Genomic DNA, 17,538 nt, shown 5'->3' on the forward strand with positions numbered 1-17,538 from the left:
GGATTGCACAAGCATCTCAGAAGTATCCACCTGGAACATGCTATTTGTATCATGATTAGGCAGTCTAGAGTGAGGCTAGTATTTCTCATAGTGTTTTCCACTGAAAGTTAGTTCCATTGGGTGATGAAAGTTGATATAAGAAAAACAAAAACCTCTAGTCCCATAAGCTTGAGAAAATGCTCAGTTAAACACAGTTATCCAGGTTTCTTTTCTTCAAGACTCCTTAATGGCTTTTATATGCAAATGTGATTTCTAGACCAGAAAAGAAGGATATCATTTGTTGCATTCCCTAAACTTATTTGTCCACAGAAACACTTTTTCCCCCAAGAAACATCTTTTAGCATTAAAGTTCCATAGAGTATACTTAGAGAACACTGGGGTAGTCCAGTGTTAATTATCTCACCCTCCTGGTGGAAATACATACTAACCAATATGTTCTACTCCACCAATTATAGTAGTGGCATTTCCTGGACTGTATTTAGGAGCCTTTGAGAGGCGATAAATTCCTCTTTCTCTCTCCCCTCCTCTCAGCAGGAGTGAGTTGTGATTTCCCTAGTGACCATCCCTCAGGTGGAATCTTCTCTTTCTGTCCAATTTTAGGCCTAATTAAATGTCTGCTATGATTTTAACAGATTCCACTTAGGATGTGAGTACTGGTTCTTCTTGAGAAGTTGTTTCAGCAAGTAGAGATGAGCTGGGAAAACAAAAGCAGCAGTTATTTATAGGGCACAGCAGAGTGCATTGACATTATGTTTCCAGGTTAATGATTGGTTCAGGTCCATTCATCTCATGTTTATTGAGTGCTTGCTTGATTTTAGGCTCCAGGTTGGGCATTGCTGATACCAAGGTAAATAAGACTAGAGCCTAACCTGTAGCAGCTCAGATTTTAGTAGAAGAGACAGACATGTCACCAGATAACTTCTGAATGTGATAAACACTTTGGTAGAAGAAAGTAAATGATAAAGAGCTAGCACAGAGACTAGGACCATTTAATCTGGAGGACGCTGCAAGAAAACACTCTCCGGAGGAAATGACACCCATTCCCTATTTTGATGAAAGGGTAACTGTTTTCTTTTCTTTCTCTTTGTCTGTGTTGGGTCTTTGTTGCTGCACGCAGACTTTCTCTAGTTGGGGTGAGCAGGGGCTACTCTTCGTTGTGGTGCACGGGTTTCTCATTGCGGCGGCTTCTCTTGTTGCATAGCACTGGCTCTAGGTGTGCAGGCTTCAGTAGCTATGGCTTGCGGGCTCTAGAGCTCAGGTTCAGTAGTTGTGGTGCACAGGCTTAGTTGCTCTGCAGCATGTGGGATCTTCTGGACCAGGGATTGAACCCGTGACCCCTGCATTGGCAGGCAGATTCTTAACCATTGCGCCACCAAGGAAGTCCTGAAAGGGTAAGTGTTTCAATGAAGATAAGAAAGGAGGACTTCCCTGGTGGCGCAGTGGTTAAGAGTCCGCCTGCCAATGCAGGGGACACGGGTTTGTGCCCCGGCCCGGGAGGATCCTGCATGCCGTGGAGTGCCTGGGCCAGTGAGCCATGGCAGCTGGGCTTGCGTGTTCAGATCCTGTGCTCCGCAACAGGAAAAGCCAGGACAGTGAGAGGCCCGCGTACTGCAAAAAAATAAAAAAAATAAAAAAAAAAGGAAACCTTTTTATGCATGACTGAGAAGAGAAAAGGGTCAAGGACAGAACCCTGGGTTATACTCACAATTAAGTGGCTGACAGAGGAAGTGAATCCAGGCCAAGGAACTGAGAAAGGATGTCCAGAAAGTTGGGAGAATTAGGGAGAAGGGTAGAAGAGAAAGAAGAAAATTTCACGGAAAAAAGAAAACAAAGAAACAAAACCAGAGCATCAAACGCTGCTGCAGAAAATCCAACAAGATTCCAAAATCAGTGGTTTTAAGGTTAGTATTCTCAACCTTGAGCTTGAATATATTGGAGCCCCCAAAGACAGCAATTTGGACTCCCATCAACTTTTTCCACTCACCCAGTGAAAACCTTAAATGGACCCATGATAAGATAGTATAGACTGTTATTACTGAATCAATGTAAACTTCAGTTAACAAAGATACAAAACTTGAGAATAAAGGGAAGGGAGGGATGGAAATCAAAGGGGTCTTTGGTGGGTTATGGGTTTGTAAACATTTATATTTGATCAAAAATATGCATAAGAATAAGGAATCAGGAGACCTGATATTGATACTGGATTCTACCATTAACCAATCATGTGAGCTGGATCTGATAATGACTGACATCTAGTGAAGAGACCAGGCTGCCATGTTGTGAGCTGCCCTGTGGAGAAGCCCATGTGATGAGGAACTGAAATCTCAGCCAATCAGCAATGAAAATCTGAGACCAGCAAACAGCTGTGTGAGAGACAGTCTGAGTGGAACCTGCCTGTGGAGCCTCAAGGGGACATTGGTCCCTCCCAGTGATCACCTTGATTCCAGCCCTGGGAGAGACTCTGAATAGAGGTATCAGTTAAGCCACACCTAGACTCCTGATCCACAGAAACAGCGAGATAACAAATGTTCATTATTTTAAGCTGCTACATTTTGGGATAAGTTGTTACACAGCAATAGATAACTAATACATGTGTTACCCTTACAATGGTCTACTTAACACACATGTTTTCAAATCAACTTACTTTTTTTACATGCCTATATTTATTTAGATGGAAAACTTTATATTACATATGTAAGAGAATGGTATCAATTTCCACAAATGGAGGTTGAAAGCATCCCATTTTTATATACCTTGAAGAATAACTAGCTAATCGGAAGAACAAGGTTTTGTGAGAGAGACCCTGGTTTGAATTCTATGTTCACTTCTTGTTAGCTGTGTGATACTAGGAATGTTTTCTTTTTTGCTCCAAGACTTAGTTTCTTTGTCTGTACAAGAGGAAATTTATCTCTATATTTTAAGAGGTTTTTGAGGATTAAAAATGCAGTATTGTGAAAGTACCCAATGATGATAATGATGATGATGACAATGATGATAATTGCCATCTTTTTAATCCTTACCTCTGTACCAAGCACTATGTTAGATGATTTATATCCCCCCCAACTTTATTATATCATTATAAACATTTTGCCATCCAAGAAACTCTTCTGGAGAGGTTGGATAACTTGAGGTCACCCAACTAGTGTAAGGGTGGGGTAAGAATTCAAACACAAATCATTTTCATTACGAAGCTCCTATTCTTCACCATAATAGATTACAGACTACACACAGTTAAAAATACTTGCCAGTGTTGGTTGCCTCCTCTTGCTTATGAATGATACTTTGCAGTTTTCTGCCTCCTACTTTAAAGTAACATTGAATGCTTGTTTTTCTAAGCCAGATTTAACTTCATCTCTTGGATCATCCTCGGTTTTCTAATGGAGCAGTGGTCAGGACCCCATTTTTCTAGGTTCACAGCAGCTCGTCAACCATCACCCAGGGTCAATTGGCGCTGCCTGTAGTAATGACAAAATCCATGCCTTCAATTTCTTAATTAACTAAATACAATGAAGTCTGTAAATTGATCAAAACAGGATCTCATATAGAATTAATTAGGAAATTGCGGGGGAAGACTTGGTAATTAATTTAGACTTTATAAATCTTACTGGGAATTTTATGGAAGCCCCAAATAAAACACAGTTTTTTTAAAAAAATTAATTTAGAATGTGATATTCACTTCAGCATTTTTTCTTTATTTGGGAGCATGAAACATCTCAGCTTCCAGATGCTGTGTTAAGAGGGTGACATTCTGGGGTTACGCTGTGCCTTGAAAAATGCCCAGTGGCAGTGCCGTAAGCGGGCAGATGGGAGCCTTTTTATAAATTCCATGATTGCCCTTTCCCAGCAGATGCCTCTAAACATTGCTCTTGACACAATCATTTTAAACAAGAAACACCATTTTTTTCTCATCTTATCGAAAGTGTAAATAAAAGCATTCTTAGAAAATTTTACAATGTTTCTCACCTGTTACAAAACAATCTGCAAAACCAGAATACTTAATATTATGGTTTCAAGAAAAGTCCCCAGGCTTTTCGACCCCCAGCCAATGTGTATGAAAATTCTGGGGCCACCACTCTATTGAAACCCAGGCTTCATTGGTTTCCTCCATCCACAAAGGATCATACCCATTTGATTCATGGCACTGCGCCTGGTACTTGTAGAAGAGCAATGCATGGGGCACCTGTCTTTGCCTTCAAGGAGCACACAGGTGAGTGGAGGATATGGGCGGGAAAATGGGCAAGTTCACAAAAGTGAGTTTGATGGTGGGACCAGCAACCTTGTGTGGAGCAGTAGCGGGGATGGGGAGCTGAGACTCTACATTGAGGTGCTAGCACTTGAGCTGAGCTTTGAAGGAGGAAAGACTGTCACCAGGCAAGCTCGAGGGAGTGGCATGAACCTGGAGGACTCAGGGACAAGGTCACATCTACCACATTAAAAGGACTTGGGTCTATGATGGCTGGAGCACTTTATTTTTCTGGGTCCTGACACATTGGAGGTGATGATTGTTCCATAATAGCACTTCTGTTGCATTGACTCAGCCTGAATCTTTCTGATAATGAATTAAAAATGCAATTATTAAAAAAAAAAGGAATGCAATTAGCTATTTTACATTGTGTTCATATATGCAAATTAGAGAAGAGACTTGATATAATTATGTAGAAAATGGAGGTTAATAAATACTCGTTTGGGCTGTAATTATCTGTACATTCCTAGAGAAGGATAGTTTAGAGTCTGATTTAATGGAGTAAGAGAAAGGAAGAACTGTATGTCAGCCGCTGGGCTATTTTTAATTGACTCCTCTGACCATGATGAGAAGGTCACATTATCCCCAGTTTACAGATAGGAAATCAAGACCCAGAAGGGGAAGGCAGGTGTTGAAATTTGCACAGCCATGCCTGACCAGCCTGGATCACGCCTGGCTTGGTCTGACTCTTAAGCTTATGTTCCTTTCATTTTCCCTCACTTTGTTTTATTATTATTTGAATATTTCATGATTTTATGGTGTAGTGATAGCTGGATTCAAATGCTAACACCTGAAAATGTATTAATCATTTTTTGTTTCTTTCAGGTAATTTAGCTAACAGTGTACTTTGACAATATAACCGTCAATTAATGACATCATAGTATGTGCAACTTATAATATTTGATTTCCACAATCTTAGTTATTTTAGGAAAAAAAACCCCAATAAATTCAAAGCATAAAACTAAGCCAGCTTACATTTACCCTTCAAAATTGGAAACTTTCAAAATGTACAATAAGGAAAATTGAGTAAATTATGTTATACTATTGGGTCGGCCAAAAGGTTCGTTCTGGTGATGGAGAGGCCTGATATAGATAACTGGGGAACTGGTTAACAAGCTATAAAATCTGCTCTGCAGTTGGAGAAAGCATTAAACAAGCTGCTGCCAGAACTGAAGACCTTGGCTTCTAAGAATAAAGAAACCAATCTCTCACGCTTCATGAAAAAGTTCCTGGATTAACAGACCAGGAATATAAGCTATCTGGAATACCAGCTTAACTATCGTAAGGACTTAGAAAAGGCAGACCAGAGTGAAGGACAGCCCGAAAAGGCTGCTGAAGCATCTGAAACATCAAGTAAAGAGACAACATCTGAAGGCAACACAGCAAGTCTTCCCACCCAGGAGGTCCCAAAGTCAGCTACTTAAGAATCTTGTTCTTCTCCATTTGACAGAAGTGTGCTTTCCTTTTCACCTCACAAATGAATCTGTTTTGCATGATAAAAGATATTTTATGGAAAAATCTGAACAAATCTTTTGGCCAACCCAATACTTGCAAGGAGTATTAAGTAGCAAATGAAAATACTGTGCTCAAAGACTATAAAATATACACAGAAAAAAAAAGAATTTGCTCTGTATGCATTAAAAAAATTTTATAATAGGCAAATATTTTAATAGAAAGTTATACTTTATTATTACTTTTAACTGAGCAGACAGGATATAAAGACTCCATGTTGATTTTACATTCCTTTGAAATAAGGTCCTGTTGCTTTAAGAGCAAAGTACAATAAATATCTCTAAATAATAATATCAATGCATGATTAATTAGCCCTCTGATTTATACAAGCAAGGTGAATAAATTCCACGATATTTGTAGTAAGAGCAACAAAGCAGACGTCAGAATGAGTCCCAAAGCCAGCAATTACTCCTCTTATTTTACACCTCGTATTTTCAGCAAGGGTTTCTGCATTTATTTTTGTCACTTTTCTTTGCCCTTTTGGGTTCATCCTTTTTTTGCACGGACTTGTGCTATGCCCCATCTGCTGTGATTCACCCTGTTCTAATTATACAGCACACATCCTGTCTCTATGAACCAGAATTTTATGAGGTTTTTAAAAAATAATTAATCAGGGCCTCCCAGGTGAAAGATAGGAATGCAATATTTTTAAAAGAGATGTTATTGCTGGAAGTAACTTGCACAAGCCTGAGCACATTAGGTACTTGTGATTATTTGGGACAGAGGGAGAACATATATTGTAAGTAACTCAGTTTCCTGGAAGGCTGCCTGGTCCAAGGCAGAATAGTGGCCTGAGAGAAAGGACCCCTGACAGCTTGCCACAGTTCTGCCTGTTACTAGCTATGACACTTTGGCCACTTAACCCCCTACCTCTCAATTTTCTCCTCTTTTGAGATGAGAGATAATCTCTGATCTTCCTTCCAGGTCTGATCTTTCTTCCAGACCTGACCCCTCCTTCTTAATTGAATCACTTTTACCCATTCATTTGTTCAACAGATATTACTGGAGCACCTATTTATATGAGACCCCAGGTTCAGAGACTTGGAATCCATTTGTAGTTCTTTTGGTAAACAGCTAAGTCAGGCCTGAAAATTCATTTCTATATGTTTTTACTTCATTTACTTAGAAAACATTTCTATCACATCTACTAGGTGTCAGGCACTGTTCTAAGCACTTTATAAACAACTTATCCTCTCCATTTTACAGATTAGGAGGGTTCAGTAACCCAATGCTATTGGCTGAATTGTGTCCCCCCCAAATTCATGTGCTGAAACCCTAACCCACAGAATGTGACTGTAATAAGAGTTAGGACCTTCAAAGTGCAGATTAGGTTAAATGAAGCTGTTAAGGTGGACCCTAGTCCAATATGACTGGTATCCTTATAAGAAAAGGATATTTGGACATACAAAAAGATGCCAGGGATATGTGCAAATGGGGCCAAGACCATGTGAGGACACAGAGAAGAAGTGGCCTTGTGCAAGCCAGGGAGAAAGGCCCCAGAGGAAACCAAAACTTTCCACACCTTGATCTTGGACTTCTAACCTCTAAAAGTGTGAGAAAATAAATTTCTGTTGTTTAAGCTGTCTAGTCTGTGGTATTTTGTTATAGCTGCCCTAGAAGTCTAGCCTACCCACCCAAAGTCACGTAATTAGTAAGCACTGGATCTTGTATTCATTTAACCATAGTTTTATGCTATTTCTCAAAGATATAGATATACCTTCCCCTATTACCCAAGTCTGGGATAGTAGAAAGAGCTTACTTTTCAGAATGGAGTACATCCAGGAAAAATTAATCCCTGCCTGGGCAGTCCTTAGCTGTGTGACCTTAGACAAGAAACAGAAACACTCTGACCTTCAGCTTTCTCATCTGTAAAACTGAGATAATAGTACCTACCTCGTTGAATTGTTAGGTGGGTTGGAAGACATTGCATCTGTGTAAAGTACCTACTAGGGTATGTGAACATACAGAAGATTCAAAGGCAACTCTCTTTCCCTTCCATGAGATGATGGATATGGAATAGAGATGTAAAATTTGCAAGTGAAAGTCTACAAAAGGTATTGATAATAATACCCCCCTTATACTGCATGCTTTTTGCCTGCCAGGCCCTTTGCATATGCCATCTTCAATCCTGTGAGGATGCCCAGGATGGTTTGTTGTAACTCTCCCCATTTTAGAGTTCAAAACATGGAAGCCCAGAGAGTTTCAATAACTCACTAACATCATAGAAAGTCACTGACAGAGGGAAGTTTTTCCCCATGGTGATTCTTATGCCAAACCCTGAATTCTTGCTGGAATTATATTTCCTTAGACTCCTTCCTAACTGTTTCCCAGTCAACTCCTTAGCCCCCAAGGCCAGGAGCTATATTTAATTTGTGTGTGTGACTCCTATTCCAAACCAGCATTACGAATGGCATAGGCACAAAGAAAATTAGTATTTAAATGGCAGTGTAAATAAACACATTAAAGATTCTGGGTGTACACATCCCTGATTCTGCTTGCTTTCTCAGGTGGGTGAAGGGCTGACCATGGACCTCTGCTGGACCATCTGGAGTGGATGTGGCCTCCACATCAGGAATAACAGGACCAACCAACTACAATCTGGAAGGCACCTCACCCAGACAACAGGGGGCCCTTCTGCAGCTTCAAACAAAGCTGAAAGTCCACCATTTTAATGCTTCCCCAGAGCTTTTCTGCCTGTTAGATCCTCCAGGGAACAATAAAATAGGAAACCTCCTGCCTCTCCTGACCCCAACTTCCCAACCATTGCTTTTTAATATTCGGGCCCTCTGGCCTCCAACCAGATCAATACAGCATGATCTCTCACAGAGAATCACTTCAAAATGACTTGCCTTTGGTAAAGCAAGCTGCTCATCAGACCGTCTACAGATCAATGACGGCTCCCTCAGGAGAGAGACACGTGTTGTTTCCTTATTACAATTTAAGGATTATGTTTAACCTTACAACAAGGGTGCCCTTGAATGTTTAAGTAGGTGGCTTTTGATCCAGGTCTTGGAAAGTAAGAACTTTGCAAGGGGTGGTAGTTAAGCCTGGGAATGGCAGAAAGAGGGACCACTATGTCCAAAAAACACGCAGGTGAGAGCCTAAATAATAAAGGAAAATTGATCATTTACTGAGTGTCTACTTTATGCCAGGGACTGTGTAGGGAGATTTACATCCTCATAAAAGCACTAGAAGTTAACTATTTTTATCTCTATTTTTTAGAAGGAAAAGCTAAGGCTCTAGGAGTTCACGTAACTTTCCAGAAGTGGCATAGGTGTTTGTTGATGGAGAGTTTGAATGTTGAGTTGACTGATGCAAAGCTCACTCTTTCTAGAAGAACAAACATAATATAGAGGCTGGCCTGCTAAGTCTCCAGGCTCCGTTCTTAGATATTTGTTTATGGGAGTTTTATTTGTTTGTTAATGTTTGTTTATATTTCAAGTGATGGTTTTAGAACTTGATGAGTGAGACGGTCAGGAGTTACAGGCAGGGATTTAGAGAGATTTTATTTCATGAGAAGTTGTGGTCCCTCTCTTCTTTGTTTGTGGTTCTTGGAGAAGCAGACTGCTTTGATGAGGCTAAGAGGGAAGAATTTCAGATATTTAGATGGCATCTTCAGAAGAAATGCTACATTAAATATCCGCCCCTGAGTGTTGAATAGATCTCCATCCAGTAGGCATTTATTTTTTCATTTATTCATCCTTTCCTCACCATCTATGTATGTAACACTTCCTGGGCAGCAAGCATAGGGCTAGTCCTTGGGGCACTAAGTGGCCAAGTGACCCTCCTGCTCTGTCCCTGGAGAACTCACTCTCACATCCAGGGCAGGCAAAGGAATTGACAAAAATGAGAATATCAGAGAAGGCTAGAGAAGGGAGTAAGTGGTGATGTCCCAGGTGGATCTGCAGGGGAGAAGGAGCCCCAGGATGTAATGTTCCTGAAGATTCTTGGAGGGAGAGATGGACTGCTGGCCATCTGGATTCAGAACTGGGCAGCAGCTCCAGAGGACCTGGGAATAAATCCGAGGACAGCAAAGTGGTTCCAGCCTGGGTACTTGAAAGACAAAAATCCCCCAGACTGTGACTTCCTGTCTCAGAGACCACCTTGCACTTTCTTACTTTGAAGATATAGGCTTCTCATGAACAGTGAATTTCACACTTTCCAGAGTGATAATCAATCTGCTAGTGTTGGTTCAGGTTAGAATGTAAGGGTTCGAATAGATTCTATTTGATGTAGCTCCTCAAAATTAGTGTCAACTCATTTAAAAGCAATTTTTATGGAGTACCTCCTTGGGCGGGCAGGTATCTATAGAGATCCTTGCACATAGGAGGGCTTTGTAAGTGTATTTTATGTGTTATGTATGTGGATTTCATCTCTTCCCCCAAGTTATTGCCTTAATCTCTACAGTTCCCTGTGCATCTGATTGCCTTTCCCTCCCTCAATCTTTGTTTCTCTCTCTTTCTTTCTCTTTGACACACACACACACACACATACAGAGTTCCATCTGATTTTGCCACCTTTGTTCCTTCCTCCCTTTGTCCTGTTTCCTCACTTTCTTTTTCCTCATTATTCGTTAAGTGCAGAGTGATACTGTCCTGGAACCAGTTTACTGTGACTATAAAGACCCCTGTGCTAGGCAGTCATCACTATCTGTCTCAAATCAGGGCACAGGGGAGAAAATCCTTGGCACGTGCACAGGGCTTTGCAATTTAAAGGAATTCTGCCATTTGCATCAATTTTCTCCATTAATTTTTGCCATAGCCTAGAAGGGAGGGATTCAATAACGCTCTCATATGAGGACCCTCCACACAAGGATATAATGAGTGAAGTAGACACGCAGAATGACCATCTGGAAACCTGTTGAAAATCCAGTTTGGGGGCTCTGCTACAGGAATTCTGATTCAAGGAGAAGCCAGAAATCTCCATTTAACTAACTCCTCAAGTGACTCTGATGAGGGGGCCCTACACTTAGAAAGGTGGTCTAGAAAAATAGACCTTGATAAAATGGGGTTTTAGATTCATCAGGGTTATGATGAGGGTGAGACTTTGCATTTCTAACAAGTTCCCAGGTGATGCCTGGGGTGCTCTGGTCCAGGGACCACACTGGATGTAGCAGGGGTTTAGTAGGGGTCTTTATTATTCTCCTACATTTTGCAGGCCTGGAAACCATGAAGGTAACTCCATTTCCTCAAATCTGTAGAACTAGTAAGGAACAGAGCTGGATTCACTGCTGTGGGCATATTGTTTTACTTCTACACATGGAGATTCCCTGTGAGAGAACCAGGAAATGCAAAGTATCAAGACTTTCGATATTTAGATCATGTGAAAGACACAAGATGGAGATAGGAAGTCAAGTTTTGCAGTCTTTTGACAGTCTTGTTCATTCTATTCTTCTGATTGGACCAGCCAGCCCACCTGGGCTCACACCACTGCCATGTTTTCCCCAAGGCTGGTCACCATCTTTCTCTCTGGGGAGCCAGGTCCATAGAAAGCTTATGGCCTATGGAATCCTGCAGACCTGAATTAATATGTTTGTTCTGCCAACTCAAATCATATTGGTAGGATATTAATATTACTTACTAATGCGGAAGTTGTAGTTTATTTCCCCCAACTTCAGTTTCCTTTCCCACAAAGCAAAGGTCATCTTCTGCCTCCCAGAAGAGCTATAGCAGGGAGTGTCAGGGAACTCTTAGATCTTAACTTCTGTAGAGGTGAGAGCAGGGGGTGATGCCCAAAATGGTTACAGATCATCCTCTGACCCAAGTCTTCTGCTCTTCATTGCTTCTTGTCCTGTGCCTGTAACTGGTGAGTTCTTGAAGTGCAGTGACTGTGAGGGTTAATAATTGTAAAAGCATTTAGAAAGGCAGCTGGTACATAGGAAGTGCTTGATAAAGGTAGCACCACTGCCATCATTGTTATTAACATGACTCATCTGTGTTTCATACATGGTACCTGGCCCACAGCTGAAGAGAAGCCTGCTGCTGGGGGTTATATAGTAACCATAGAATGAGATCAAGAAACATTCAATGACTACTTAGCCATAAAAAAGAATGAAACAATGCCATTTGCAGCAACATGGATGGACCTAGAGATTATCATACTAAGGGAAGTAAGTCAAAAACAGAAGGACAAATACCATATAATATCATGTATATGTGGAATCTAAAATATGACACAAATGAACTTATGTACAAAGCACAAACAGACTCACAAACATAGAGAGCAGACTTGTTGTTGCCAAAGGGGAGGGGGGATGATGGAGGGATGGATTGGGAGTCTGGTATTAGCAGATGTAAGCTATTGTATATAGAATGGATACACAATGTCCTACTGTATAGCACAGGGAACTATACTGAATATCCTGTGATAAACCATAATGGAAAAGAATATGAAAAAGAATGTATATATATGTATAACTGAATCACTTTGCTGTACAGTAAATTAGCACAACGTAAATCAACTATACTTCAATAAAATAAATTTAAGAAAAGAAAAAGAAATGTTCAATGACTTTAGGACATATTTCCATCTAATTTCTGGGTACTGGATGAATCCTGCTTGGGGACAGGCATTACTATATAGACATCTGGCTGTTAGAATTTGAGTGGCCTCTTTCCAGACATGTTCAAATTCTCCTCGAGGCCAGGCCTCCCTGCCTGGAGCTTGGTCCCAAAACTGGAGCTTCCCTGTTCCAAGTGGGTAGTTTCCTTTCTTTGGCCTCTTTCCAGGCAATCCTCTTGCCCAGACAGGGATGTTGCCCTGTCCCCCATTCCTACCTGTAACACAGCTACAAGTCGTCTCTTTAGAATCAGTATAGAGAGGAGGCTAAGTAGGTGATTACTATGAATTCTCCTGTGGTCTAACATAGGCCCATTGTGTAGTGGCATGCCTGTCCTCCAAGATGCTCTCAGTGTTCTCAACTGGAAATATATGGATGATCACACCAATCTAGTAAGGTAATAATGGTGATCAAGCTGTAATTAAAATACTAGCTATGGTTACTGTATGCACAGGCACTGTGCTAAACAGTATTGGGATTCTCTCCTTGAATCCTAGGAGATCAGTGTTATCAATCAACCCATTTACAGATGGGAAAAGGCTTTAGAGGTTAAGTACCTTCCCAGATCACAGAAGTGCTACATGTGTCTTGACAATATTTCTCAGGCAATCATTCTCATTGCACTTAGAGCAAAAACAAAATCCCAGCTCCTCAGTGCAGCTGGGTGCATACGAGGTCCTGACGCAGCCAACGTACCTCTGTCTGACCTTGGCTCTGATCTTGGTTCTTGATATTTCTCTCAGGTGCTTGAGCTGTGGTGCTCCCATGGCCTAAAACACTGGTTGGCTGTTCCTCTCTCTCCACTCTCACCTCTGCTCTGGTTACTCATCTTTTAGAGACTGGAGGAGCCTAGCTGTACTATTTTGGGGGGAAGCCTTCATAGGGTGCCCATGCATGGAATTCTACCTTGGCAGAGAGAGTGCTCTTTTTAAAAAAATGTTTTTAACATCTTTATTGGAGTATAATTGCTTTACGATGGTGTGTTAGTTTCTGCTGTATAACACAGTGAATCAGCCACAAGCATACATATATCCCCATATATCCTCCCTGTTGCATCGCCCTCCCACCCTCCCTATCCCACCCTCCCTCTCCCACCCCTCTAGGTGTTCACAAACCACCGAGCTGATCTCCGCATGCAATGCAGCTGCTTCCCACTAGCTATCTATTTTACATTTGGTAGTGTATATATGTCAATGACACTCTCTCACTTCGTCCCAGCTTACCCTTCCCCCTCCGCGTGTCCTCAAGTCCATAGACAGAGTACTTTGAGGATGGATTCTTGCCCATTTCCTTGTCAGCCTCCTGCTAGGTCGTGAGCTTCATGAAGGCAGAGTTCGCATCTGTTTTGTTTGTTATTTTACTCCTAGTATCCAATAGACATTTCCTAAATACTGGAGTGAATGAATCCACTATTGCTTTCCCTCCTGACCCCATCCCTAGATCCTGAGGTTAGACCTCACTTGAGTCATGGGTCATGATAATACCATTTATATATGTTTTTATGAGTTACTTTTCTGGAAGCCAGGAACCCTACTCATCTTCTTCATTCCCTCCTATGATATCACAAAACTGGTGCTCAATGAATAAATGCTTATAATTGAATCAGACACTATTAGACTTGAAGGAATTATTCACAATCACTGAGTATAAATACCTCTATTCACAGATGGGAGAATTGAGATATGTTTGTTGAATTGATTAATTTGTTTATAAAACTTGGGTTAAAACACTCACACACACACACAGAGAAAGAATATCAAAGGCTTTGGTGTCATACATTACACATTTCTGGGCTTGGATTCTGATTCTGTCACATCTAGTTTCATTGCTTTGCATAGCTTTTCTTAACTTCATTGAATCTCAATGTTTCATCTCAAAAAAGTGGGCTCATAATATGTAACTCAGCAGGATGTTGTGGGAATTACATATTGAAAGCACCACTTGAGAGACAGCTTCTGAAAACCCTTGAAGCTTGCAGTACAGTGCAGGTTCCATCCAGTTGTCAGTCTAGCTACGTTCAGATCCCTGCTCTGCCCCTCACTAACTGGGTGATCATGGACAAGTTACTTAACCTCTCTGTGCCTCAACTTTCTCATCTGTAAAATGGGGATTATAATAATCATATCTACTTCATATGATTGTAATGAAAATGAAAGATCTAAATATTATAATCTCCTTTCTCTCTCTCTCTCTGCGCAAATAAATAGGACTTGCCATGTCATAACATTCAGCAGATGCTGACTTCCACTAGGAAAAGGAAGGAATTTCTGGACTATTTTAGATACAAATCTAGCTATTTGGGCTCTTTGATCACTGAGCATGGGACTTACCATAATATGACATGGCCACCTCAGAGACTGGTCTATCCCAGGAGAAATTATATCATTTTTCTACCTGACACTCTGCTTATGGGTCTAGGAGACAAGATATGACAGATGTGCTCTCTCTGAGACACTGACCCCAAAAAGTCACAGTGCATGGTCAGCAACAGGGAGATAGTGCAGTTTTTTTTGTGACTGTTATTTCCATGTCTGTTTCTACCTCAGTGTGAGGGGCGATGTATGCAGAGGAACCCTTGCGGATCTTGGGGGATTGGCCATGTAGAGGTGGTGATGTGGGCCAGGGAGGAATAACGCCTTCAAGCTGCTTCCTTCAAGTTGCTCAGTCAGATGCCTACATCAGGACCAGATGTGCAGAGACACTATGGGGTCCTAAGTGCTGATCGACTTTCCCAGGCATTCTTTGTCTTCTTGGGAACCTTCTTTATGTAGCCACATAGTCACACTTTGATTAATTCAATAGACATTTGTTGGTAACTGCGACATGCCCAAGCACTGGGCTGCTATAGCAGTAAACAGGCAGGAGCCATCACCCTCAGGGAACTTAGAACAATGGGAGAGACAGTTACAGAGCAGTGTAGGAAGGCATTGTAACTGCAGAGGGAGGGCCGGGGGAGCACGGGTGAAGTGCGTAGAATCAGCCTGGGAAAGGCTTCCTGGAGAAGGTGGAATGGATGGGATAAGGTACAACTAGCCACTCAAGACACCAGATGTCACAGTATCATAGGTGGTTATGTGGCTTGGGCATTACCTCCCCACAAAATGGATGGAGACAATGAAGGAAGCCAAGTAGGGGAACACCGCTACAGTGTCGAAAGCTCTTATCTAAAAACTGCAGTTCGAACTGCATCCAAGTAACCTCCAATGTCAGTGACACCTTGAAATGTGTTGATATAAAGTTGGTTCTTACATAGTGAGTGGTTACAAAGCAGAAGAAAGACACTTATGAGAGTGAAAGGGGGAAGGATAATTATGAGGTGACAACGGGCAACAAACTAAGGCCTGTCTTGGCAAAGGAAGACATGTGTCATCTGTTTAAGGGTTAACAGTGGGAGGTAGGGAATCAGGCAAACTTGAGTCAAAAAACACTTTTCCACCAACTCTATGTGTGGCCTTATGGGGTTGTACTCTGTAAACCTCAGGGGAATGTGATGCTTAAAATCATGTGCATGATTGTCCTCAGATGTCCTGGGTTTCTGGTTGACAGATTTAGTGAAGAAAAATACAAGGTACTCAGAAATACATAAAGGACTCTTCAAACTCGACAATAAGAAAAGAAACACCCGATTAAAAATTGAGAGAAAGACCTGAACAAGCACCTTGTCAAAGAAGACATACAAATGGCAAATAAGCATATGAAAAGATGTTCCATATCATTGATCACCAGGAAAATGCAAATTTAAGCAACAGTGGGATACCAGTGTTAGAACGGCCAAAATCCGGAGCACTGACAACATCAAAGGCTGGTGAGGATGTGTAACAACAGTGTCTTTCATTCATTGCTGATGGGAATGCAATCTGGTACAGTTACTTTGGAAGACAGTTTGGCAGTTTCTTACAAAACTGAACATGCTCTTACCATATGATCCAGCAGTTACACTTTTTGGTATTTACCAAAAGTATTTAAAAACATCTACCCACAAAAAATCCTGCACACGGATGTTTATAGCAGTTTTACTCATCACTGCCAAAATTTAGAAGTAATCAAGATGTTCTTCAGCAGGTGAATGGATAAATAACTTTGGTCCATTCAGACAATGGACTATTATTTTGTGCTGAAAAGAAAAGAACTATGAAGTCTTGACAGACATGGAGGAACCTTATCTGCATATTACTAAGTGATATAAGCTAATCTGAAAAACCTATATACAGTATAATTCCACCTATATGACTTTCTGGAAAAGGCAAAACTCTGAGGATAGTAAAAAGATAAGTGGTTGTCAGGGTTTGAGTGGGGAAAGAGGAATATACAGAGCACAGAGGATTTTTAGGGCAGTGAAACTACTATGGATGATTCCATAATGATGGATACATGCCATTATACGTTTGTCCAAACCCATAGAATGTACCACAAAGAATGAACTGTAAGGTAAACTATGGACTTTTGAGGATTCTGATGTGTCGTTGTAGGTTCATTAATTGTAACAAATGTACCACCATGGTGTGGGATGTTGATACTGGGGGAGGCTGTATATGTGTGGTGGCAGGGGTGCATGGGAATCTCTGTATCTTCCCTCAACTTTGCTGTGAACCTAAAACTGCTCTAAAAAAATAAAGTCTGAATATTAAAAAAAAGAAAAGAAAAAAAGCAAAGTGCTCAGTAAATTTGAATTTCAGATAAACAACAAAAAATTGTTTTAGTATAAGTATACTACAAATAATCATTGTTTATTTGAAATTCATATTTTAACTGAACGTTCTATATTTTATTAGTGATCTTACTTGGGTTCAAATCCTAGTTTCTCCATTTCTTCATTATATTACCCTGAACAGGTACATCAGTTTCTTCATCTGTGATCTTGAAGTTGTCATGAACTCATAGATATAAAACTTTCAGTAAAATCCCTGACACAAACAAGAAAAGTCAGGCACTACTATTCTTATTATTCATTGAACATATATTTTCAAGGGCCTACTAAGTGCCTTATCTCTCAAATGGAGGAGTATTGTGTCCTTGAGGATTTATTATAGGGATTAAATGAGGCATTATATTCAATGTGCCTGGTGCAAGGACTACTTGGTAGATGCTGGCTGGTAGCTGTATCAGTATGTGGGTCCAACTGACCACTTTCTATCTCTAAGGAGCCCAACTTTGTTTTCTCTATTCACATTCACCCCAGGACTAGTGTGAGACAAGCAAGACATTCACCTTGAGAACAAAATTT

The sequence above is a fragment of the Delphinus delphis genome, chromosome 5 (assembly GCF_949987515.2).
Source record: "Delphinus delphis chromosome 5, mDelDel1.2, whole genome shotgun sequence".
Classification (NCBI taxonomy): Eukaryota; Metazoa; Chordata; class Mammalia; order Artiodactyla; family Delphinidae; genus Delphinus; species Delphinus delphis.